This window comes from Peromyscus maniculatus, chromosome 1, assembly GCF_049852395.1.
Source record: "Peromyscus maniculatus bairdii isolate BWxNUB_F1_BW_parent chromosome 1, HU_Pman_BW_mat_3.1, whole genome shotgun sequence".
Lineage (NCBI taxonomy): Eukaryota > Metazoa > Chordata > Mammalia > Rodentia > Cricetidae > Peromyscus > Peromyscus maniculatus.
Genome location: NC_134852.1, coordinates 79,664,312 through 79,674,715, shown reverse-complemented (window position 1 = coordinate 79,674,715; position 10,404 = coordinate 79,664,312). Strand labels below are relative to the sequence as shown.

Sequence of the window (10,404 nt, the reverse complement as noted above, 5' to 3'; positions counted from 1 at the left end):
GATCCGCCTGCCTCTGCCTCTCGAGTACTGGGATTAAAGCGGCGTGCGCCCAGCTAATAAATACCTTTTTAATGAGCATGGCAACACACACTCACAATCTCTGCACTCTGGAGGTAGAGGCAAGAGGGTCAGAAGTTCAAGGTCAAGGTCATTCTCTGATGCAGAGAGAGTTGGAGGCTAACCTAGGCTACATGAAGCCTTGTCTCCAAACAAAAGGGATAACTTGGAAGACTATCCTGCTCTGCACGGATGACAGAGCCTTTCTGAGGAAAAGGCAGCGCTGTTCTTAACAAACATGGAATCAACTTCAAGACTGCCCGTTATCTAAATTACCCTAACCAGCCATTAGCTCACTTAATCAGTAACCTAATGGGTAAATCATTGATATGGTTATCCTACATCTGCGTGATGCTCTGGAGCAGAAATTAGTGTTTTTCTGTACCTGCTCTCATGGAGATCACATCAGGCAACTGTGAACCTAGCATTTCATTGCTCTCCACTTAGGGAAAGTGCAGTCAAATGGTTGGGAAATTTAGAGCAGGCAAAGATGTCAGCCCTTGACCTCTGGATCAAACCCAGTGTTCCCTCCCGGAGACCAGAACTTGCTCCACAGGGGAAGCTCATGAGTGGGCAAGGAGCAGGGCACCAGAGCCAAGCTCAGCAGCATTGCTCCTCTCTAAGGGGGCACAGGGTGCTTGCCCCTAAGAGGGGGAGGGGCAATGCGGCCACTCAGGAGGGGGAAGGGCTGCAGTTTGAACTGGGAGCATTAAGCACATCTTCCCAGTAGGTCCGCGGAGGGCACACCCATGACAGCTGTGGTTTGGATGTCCCCTTCAAACCCGTGTTGAAATCCGGTTGTCGTTGTGATACTGTGGAGATGTGATGGCTTTAAGAGGTGGCTGTTATGAGGGAAGAGCCCTCAAGGATAGATTAGTGCTGTCACAGGGAGGATAAGGACCCCCAGAATGGGTGACTATGAATGTGAAGTGTCTCATCTCCTTCTGCTCCATCTTTCTCTAATGCTCATCTGCCTTTCTGTGCTGAGCTAACATGGCGTAAAGGCTTTCGCCATTGCAGGCTTTCACCTTGGATTTGAGTCCTCCGGAACTGTGAGCGGAATAAACCTCTGTTCTTTATTAAGGACTGGCCTGTATCTGGTGCTCCATTATCTCTAGCAATAAAACGTGGACTAAGACTAAAGGCTAACTCACTCGGGCCAGCTCTCACCTCAACCTTCCCCTGAAAGGAAATGCTTAGAGGTGTGGAGACTGGCTTTTCCACTGAAGTGAGCTCCCCCGACGGCAGAAGTGACCCTCACATAAGAACGAGGATTTCCATAACAGCGACAAGGAGATAGTTCAACAGGCAAGAGTCTTACTATGCAAGTAGAAGACCTGAGTTTTGGGCAAATGGATCTCTGTGAGTTCGAGATCTTTGTGAGGTCTGCAAAGTGAGTTCCAGGACAGCCAGAGCTGTTACACAGAGAAACCCTGTCTCAAAAGAACAAAAAAAAAAAAAAAAAAAAAAAAAAAAAAAATCTGAATTCCAGTTCCAGCACTCTGGGAACTGAGAAAACTGGGCACATAGTCATGAGTACCTGTAACCCCAGTATTGACAGGAGACAAATGTATCCCAGGAGCTCAGTAGCCAGCCTAGCAAAACAAAACAAAAAAGATGTTAGGGTCAATGAGAGACCCTGTCTCAAGTGAAAGAGAAAGTGAAAAGTCATACAGGAAGACATCTGACTTCCTCCTCTGGTCTCCACATGTGGGCACATATACCCATGTACACATGCAACAGAGAGAGAGAGAGAGAGAGAGAGAGAGAGAGAGAGAGAGAGAGAGAGAGAGAGAGAGAGAGAAATGATTTAAGCATTCTCAATGCTCTTGCCCTCACTGGGTGCTGAACTGAAGAGATTACAGGAGTGTGATAACTGCCCCCAGTCAGCTGATATGAAGCAGGAGGATTATCCTCTGTAGCACTGGTCTAAGATCTAATCTGCTAGCCTCTCCAAGGGGACTGTCCTCTTGGCAAAATGGAACCAAAGCATGAGAAGAATTTAAGACTTGGAAAATGAAGAAGATTATAGAGCAAGAAATGTGTCTGTCTGTCCTCTAGGAGCTAAAGCAGACTCTGGATGGGCACCAACTCAGAAACAGGACCTGGTAAAGATGATTCCCCCAGTACAAGATGCACTTGGAGCATCTCCAGCCTTCTGACTTTAAAAACTGTGAATCAATGTGGTTCTCCATGCTATTCTAGAGGGATTGGGTCCAGCATCCCTTGTGGGTACCAAAACCCATAGATGCTCAACTCATTTATATAAAATAAAATTACGTCCATTTTACATAATCTGTATACAGTCTCCCCCATACTTTAAATTGTCTAAATGACTTGGGATACCTGGTATGATGTAAATGCTGCCTAAAGTCATTACAGTGTATAATTTAGGGAGTAACAACAAGAAAAACGTCTTACGCTTGCTTTGGCAGCACATATACTAAATTTGGAACGATACAGAGAAGATTAGCACGGCCCCTGTGCGAGGATGACACACAAGTTCATGAAGCGTTCCGTATTTTTCTGCATCATCACAGGCACGGCCAGGCTGGGACGTCTGGTCCACAGGAAGACATGCACCACTGTTGCCTTCACACGGGTTAACTTGGAGGACAAGGGTGCTCTGGCTCAGCTGGTTTAGGACCAATTACAACGGCAGATATGATGAGATCCGGTGCCACCGGGGAGGCAACGTCCTGGGTCCTAAATCTGTGGCTCGAATTGCCAAGCTGGAAAAGGCAAAGGCCAAAGAACTCGCCACTAAACTGGGCTACATGTACACTGCTAAGTTTTCTGTACATAAATATAATTACAAATTTATCTTCCAAAAAAAGAAAAAAGTCTTAACATGCTCAATACAGATGCAATTTTTTTTTCAAATATTTTCGACCCAAGGGTTGGCTATCTGAATCTGTAGATGGGCCACCCATAAATGGGGAGGGCTGGTATAAATAAGTCATTAGAAACCACTAAGTACGTGGCAACCTGTTTCACAGCAACAGAAAATGAACACAACAGCCAACACTCGGAGCTTTGGCGGTCCTTCTTTGCAAGGCAGTTAGTTATAAGTCTGGTTAATTCTATGAATCCCCCCAACCCTACAAAGGGTATATGCTCATCACCTCCATTTTACAGAAAAGGAAACGAGCATCCAGACAGTTCTTAAGCATTTCTTCTAGCTCATAAGTTCTGTAATTTCAAGGGGTCCTGGCCTCCATCGGGACCCAGGGTCATTGTCTCAACCCTTTATCAGTATAATCTGAGGGGTATACCACCACACGATGTCCTCAGTGTTCCTGAACTCCTTCAAGGGTAACAGGAAGGCCGAGGCCGAGGAGTACTTTACTCGGTTGCTCGGGCACTCTTGCTGAAGCATCATATCCTGGGTAACCTAACATTTGAACTTAACATTTCTCAGTACTTGCCAGAGAATGGGTTCCCACTAGCAGTTCATGGAGTGATCCCCAAGAGAGCCACAGACTCCTCAATTCCACCTACACTGCCTCCCCCCATACTTCCCTCACCTGCACCAAGGACTCCAGTACCATTTCTTGTCCTGCGTGTTAGGACCTGCCATTGGGCCCCAGAGTGCCAACTGTCACACCATAATGAGCTCATCCCAGCATAAGTCTGAAGGAGAGCAGTATTTAGCAGTTCAAGCAGGGCAGGGGCTAACATTAAACAAATTTCAAGGGTTATTTAAAGTTAATTGAGTTTAATCATATAATAGTTTTATAATTAGTCATGGTGCTATTCTTTCTACGTGGGTGGACCCAAGCTCTGAAGAAAAAGACGACAACCAGAGGGAAAGGGACCTGGGCAGCCAGGGGGTGAGGGAGACAGGACCAGCAGGGAAGAAACAGGGTGCCGTTGGTGTGCCTACAAGAGTGCTCTAGCACCCTGGGGACTCTGGTATCCCAGCAGGAGTTCCTGCGCAGTGGACTGGTCTTTGTTGTCTGTGTTTGCAGTATGTCCAGTCTGTGTTCAGAAACTTCTCAGGTGTGGCGGTTTGAGTGAAAAATGCCCTGCGCAGGCTCAGATATTCGAACACTTGCCCCCCACCCCCCATTGGTGGCACTGTTGGTGGCATTATGTTTGAGGACGTTCAGCTTCTCTGAAGGAAGTGCATCACTCAGGGTGGGCTTTGGGCACTTAGATTCTGTTCCACTTCCAGCTCAATCTCTGCTGCCTGGGCTTGGATGGAAATGGGAGTGCTCAGCTTCCTGTCACCACCTGCCACTTGCTGCCCTGCCGCCGGCTGTGATGGACTGCACTCTCGTCCCTCTGTCCCTCAGAACAGTGGTTCTCAACCTTCCTAACGCGGTGGTGACTCCCAACCATAAAATTACTTTTGTTGCTACTTCATAGCTGTAGTTTGCTGCTGTTGTGAATTGCAGTGTAAATATCTGATATGCAGGATATCTGATATGTGACCCCTATGAAAGGGTCATGCACCCCAAAGATGTCACAACCCACAGGTTGAGAACCACTCACTACTCTAGAACCATAAGCCAAAATAAGTTATTTCTATAAGATGTAATTCTTACAACTATTTCTTTTTGTTATGGTACCTTTACCACAACAACAGAAAAATACTTCAGGAGGGGGTAAAAAAAAATAAATAAATAAATAAACTGTCCCAAACTCTGCAAATGGTATAAGGCCAATGTGAAATCTGTGACGGTACTAGTCCAAAACATTGTCTCAACCCAATCAATCAATAGCCCAGATCTGCTGGGAAATAACTAATGGTATGTATTTGCCTGTAAGATTCAATCCTGTAAGGAATTTAAGGTGGGTGCCTTTATGGGTTCCATGGTATCTTACCCAAACAGGCTTCAGATTCTAAATTTCATCTACAGTGCACAGAATTTAGCTCGTTGGAAACTCACTGAGGCCCTGAATGATAGAATTAGATGGACTCAAATGCTTTGTGAAGCTGGATCTGTCAGAGAGCCCCGACCATCTGGGTGGGAAGGAAAGAAAGCTTATGACAGCATCCGATGCTATGTCATGTGTGTGAGTCCCAAAACATCAGAAAACCCTTCCTTAACATCAGGAGCACCAGCTGGGAAGGGGTGGAGAAGGGGAGCACCTTCATGGAGAGCGCCTATTGGCCACACACTGTTCTTTTGTTTCTTACAGCCATCTTCTGGGGAATGAGTAGAGGCTCGGGGTGATATAGTCCTGTACCTAAGGTCTTATATCCAGTGTCAGACTGTGTGACTCTAGGATCTAAGGGACAGTGCACCATGGGACACTCAGGGTGCACATAGAAAAGGCATAATAGAAACGGGTGGTAGGTTCCTACAAAAACAGCCTCTCCTGGGTAGTTGCCTGGGATGACGTCATCAATCATCCCAGGAATGCAAGTCTGAGAGCCTAAGGATTACATGTTGACATGACATATCCAGGGATTACAGGATGATGCACTGACTCTTCTCTTTCCCTCTCAAGCCCTTCCTTCCCACAGTGGTCAAATTAACCAAGGAAATAACTGAATGAGTCAAAAATACAGAAAACTATACACAAGGAACTTCTCTCAGAAATACAAGGAAAGAACTGTATGATTCCAACTGATTTTGTTTGTTTGTTTGTTTGTTTTTGTTTGTTTGTTTTGTTGTTTTGTGACACAGAATCTCACTATGTAGCCATGGCTGGCTGGAGATCAGGTTGGCCTCAAACTCACAGAGATCAACCTGTCTTTACCTCCTGGATACTGAGATTAAACATGTGTACCAACACACCTAGTTTCAACTAGTTCTAAAACATGGATGGTGTTTCACTTAGGGTTTCTACTGCTGTGAAGAGACATGATGACCATGGCAACTCTTATAAAGGAAAACATTTAATTGGGGTGGCTCACTTACAGTTCAGAGGTTCAATCCATTATCCTCATGGTGGGACATGATGGCATGCAGGTAGATATGATACTGGAGAGGTAGCTGAGAATCCTATATCTTGCAAGCAACAGGAAGTAAACTGTTTCACTGGGTAATGCTTAAGCATATGAGATCTCACAGTTTGCCTCCATAGTGACACACTTGCTCCAACAAGGTCACACTACTCCAACTACACCTCCCAATAGTGCCATTCTCTTTGGAGGCCATTTTCTTTTAAATCACCACATTCCACTCCCTGGTCCCCAAAAACTTGTAGCCGTATAATGCAAAATGTTTTCTGTCCAACTTCAAAAGTCATAGTCTCAACAACGTTTAAAAATCCAAAGTTCCAAGTCTCTTCTGAGAGTCACACAATCTCTTAACTATAATCCCCTATAAAATCAAAATGAAAAGGCAGATCACATACTTCCAACATACAATGGCACAGGATATACATTACTGTCCCAAAACATAGGGAAGGGAGCATAGTGAGGAAATACCAGACCAAAGCAAGACTAAAAACCAGCTGGGCAAACTCCAATTTCTGCATCTCCATGTCTGATGCTAAAATGCTCTTCAGATCTCCAACTCCATTCAGCTTTGTTGACTACAACACACTTCTTTCTCTTGGGCTGGTTCCACTCCCTGTTAGCAGCTTTCCTCAGCAGGTATCCCATGGCTCTGGCATCTCCAACATCTTGGGGTCTCCAAGACAATCCGGGCTTCACCTTCACAGCTTCGTGCAATGGCCTCCCTAGGCCTCAGAGACAGCTCTGACACATGCCTGGCCTCAGCGATTTTTCTTAGTCTCAGAGGAAGGTTAAATAATGCCTTTCTTTTCTATCATTGACGCCAGAACTGCCAAGTTCTGCTGCTTACTGAGACTGGAACACAGCCCCTCATTCAATTACATCTTCGCCAGCTTTGTTTCCTTCACTGCCTAAGCTTGGCTCTCCTAAAACTCACTCTGTAGACCAGGCTGGCCTCACACTCAGAGATCTGCCTGCCTCTGCCTTCCAAGTGCTGGGATTAAAGGCGTGCAACACCATACTTGGCCCTAAACTTTTCTTTCATTCCTTTTCCCACTTGGAAACTTGGCTGGGTGGGATCTTGCCCTGAGGTCACCACTCCGTTGATTCCATTTCTTAATCTGTGTATCTCTTTGAACACAGGATTTAGCTCCATTCCACTTCCCGGTGCTCCCGATCTCCACTTGCTCCTTTTCATTATAAATATTTACAAGCATGAACACGAGTAGCCACACGACAGAGTCTATTCTAGGCTGTTTTGAGATTTCCTCTGCCAATGGAATTAATCCAAATTTCTTCACTTTAACCTCAGGCAGACTCTTCGGACTAGGGCAAAAAGCAGCTACTTTCTCTACCAAAATATCACATATTTTGTCATCTCCAGGCCACATATTAATAGTCTTCTCTGAAGCCCCTTGATCCAAACACCCACAGTTCAACAAATCACGCTCAGCACCACTGTCTTTCATGCTCCTACTCGTATGGCCCATCTAGGCAGCTCTTAAAGCATTCAACTGCTTTTCTAACCCACAGTCCTAAGGTCCATATTCTTTCAAACAAAAGTACCGTCAGGCCTGGCATAGCAGTACCCCAGTCCCTGGTACCAACTTCACAGACAGTGACACTTCCAACAACAGAGTGACTAGGTAGGTAGATTTGACAACTCAGCAATGCCTCGAAGAACTGAACTCCATAGCATTTTATTGTTTTGTTTTGTCTCTGAGACATGGTTTCATGTACCCCAGTCTGGCCTCAGACTTGCTACATAGCCCAGGATGACCATGACCTCCTGGTTTTCTGCTTCTTCCTCCCCAGTGCTGGGGTTACAGACGCACTCTTCCAGGGCCTTGCCACACTTGGCTTACGCAGTGCTGGGGAAGGAAAATGGGGCTTTATGCATGCTGAGAAAACACTACCTATGGAGCTACATTCAGCCCTCAAGAGGCTACCGTCTGGACTTCTTTAGCTCAGGTTCCCCTGGAGGTCCAAAGACAGCCACCAACAGCAGCCTTCCCTGAAACAGATGGGCAGCCGCAGCAAGGTAGGAAGAATGGAAGTGTTTTGATTGGGTTGAGGTGAGTCACACACTTACCCAGGACTTGGCTCAGGCACAGGGAACTGTTAGGTGCATCCTTTCCCAAGTGTTCAGGGGCCGGTGACTCCCAAAGCCACTGTAATGCCTATGATAGTGGTTTTTCTCCACCAAACACCAAGTGGACACAGAAAGAAGCTGGCATGTACTGTGTGGCGCCTCGTGCCAGAAAGAGATCATTTCATCAGGGGAACTTTCATATGCCTGTCCAGACAAAGCCGGCCTCCTCCGTGCGCTGCCCTTCACCAGCCACGAGCACTTGGAGGATGTTTCTGAATGTTCTGTTCTGAGCACTGCTTAAAGACTGATGAGGTCAAGGCCAGGGTTCCCAGGACCCCCTCACAACCTTCATCTTCTAGGCCTCAGAGTCCTCCTGTGGCAGTGGCCCTGCCTTACCTCGTCCCTGTCTCCCGGTTTGTCCCATGGCTGTTGAAGGGCCAAGAGGATGAGCAAAGCTTAGTTTTTTATCATTTGCAGGCAGCCTTTGCACAGTCTTGGTGTACAGGAGCACTGTTGGGACTTGGGGTGCCTCTGGCTCCAGTGTATAGAGCCCTGGTACCTCACAAAACACCCGCAGACCAGGAGAAACGATGGTCAACGCCACAGGATTTCTGCATTCAAGGCCACCTTTCCTGTAGGTTAGTATTATTGATCACCCACACCTTCAGGCCTGACAGGTAATCAATAGACCCTCTGACCCAAATATGTGACTTGGCCCGTCGGGGCTCTAAAAACAAGAAGCGAACATGGCAAGTCTGGCTCGTGGTTTTCATACACGAGAATTACATTTTTTTTTTATTCCCCAGAGCTGTAAAGCCGTTTCTCCTCGAATTACCCTAGCCATCTTAGCAGCGTGTAATCAGAGAGTCTTTTTTCACTTTTTCCTGCTCAATAGTTCTGCAACCAATCCCAAGCTATTACAAGCAAGTGACAGGGCCCAACTGTGGAGAAATCTATTCGTGCCCCCAAAAGAGCTAGGATTCTATCTCACTGTATCTTCAGGAGAGGGCCATTAACCTTCTTGGTGAGAGCTGTGAGGAGAGATGGCTGGGTGAGGGTGGCGGGGATTTGAGGGGTCAGGGGAACAGGAGCCGCTGGTTCAGCATCTGCCAGGGATGAGGGAGGGATGTGGAAGCCATTGACATGACCACCTTCAGAAACAGAAAGCTAATTATAATGGCATTGACCTTCAGGCTGTGGCTTTAGTAGAATGTAAGGGTATAAGATGTTTAGAAAGAAATAAAAGATGGATGCCTCTCCATCTGTCTCCATTAAAATTCAGCAACCTGACTAAACCAGGAGCCACCTCCTCAGTATGGATATGCTTCTCTAAATAGGTATATATTTATCTGTGGGTATGTATGTATAGATGTGTGTGTGTGTATGAATTGTAGCATGTGTGTGTGTGTGTGTGTGTGTATGTGTGTGTGTGTGTGGTATATGCATGTGTATGTGGTATGGTGTGTACTTATATGTGTGCATGCTGTGTGAGTAGAGGAAGAGAGAAATCCCAAAGTATTGCGGGTATTGAAAGAATGAATCAGAACAGTGTGCATCTAAACCCTAGCACCCCACAAAACCCAACACCAAACAGATTTCTCAAGAAAGCCAAGTGTGTGAGTTAATTTATGAATGAATGAGTGATGAATGAATTTATAAGCTATGGAATGAATGAAAACATGGTATGCAACCAAACACAGAGCATCAGCATGTTACTATCCCTGAGGATTATACTCCGAATAAGAGTCCTTTTTCTTCATCCCTCTCCTATGAATCTGCAAAGCAGACTTGACTAGGTACAGTTAAAAGAAAAACCTGGAAGCTGCCCAGAGTTGGGTTCCAAAATTGGTCCTGGTAGCAAAGGGAGTTTATGAAAACCACGTTACCTGTTTTGTCTTTCTGCTTTATCATATGAAAAATGAGAATAAAATACAGTCTAGTTTATAGTGTTAAAGTCATAGTAAGAGGTAAGGCTTACTCAGGGCTCGATACATAGCTGGTACTCTGCAAGGTGTAGCTATTGCTAATTAATATTAGCCAAGCCATATGACAGAATGTCGTGGATAAATCTGGAACATCATTTTCAAGCCAGGAAGGATTTACTTAATAAGCCATGCCAAGATCGTTCTGAGCTGGCAGATGCTGGCTTCTCCTTCCTTCTTCCCAAGCTGGAAATAAGTAAATTCCAACCTTCCAGGCAGCCGAGTGTGGAAATTCCCTCTGAAGAATGTGAAATGATAAAACAGAAAATGAAAAGACCTTGCCTCTGTGCAAGCGAAGTTATGATTAACTACTAAGTTTCCAAAAATGCCAACACCACCTATCAGGATATCCAGGTTGT

At 45.7% G+C, this 10,404-nt stretch overlaps 1 non-coding gene across 1 annotated transcript; it reads left to right on the top strand.

The window, feature by feature from the left end:
* The first annotated feature begins 2,480 nt into the window (after positions 1 to 2,480).
* Positions 2,481 to 2,583, top strand: LOC121826927 (U6 spliceosomal RNA). Its single transcript, XR_006069088.2, has one exon. It is a non-coding gene; the product is annotated as a U6 spliceosomal RNA (small nuclear RNA).
* Positions 2,584 to 10,404: the final 7,821 nt, after the last annotated feature.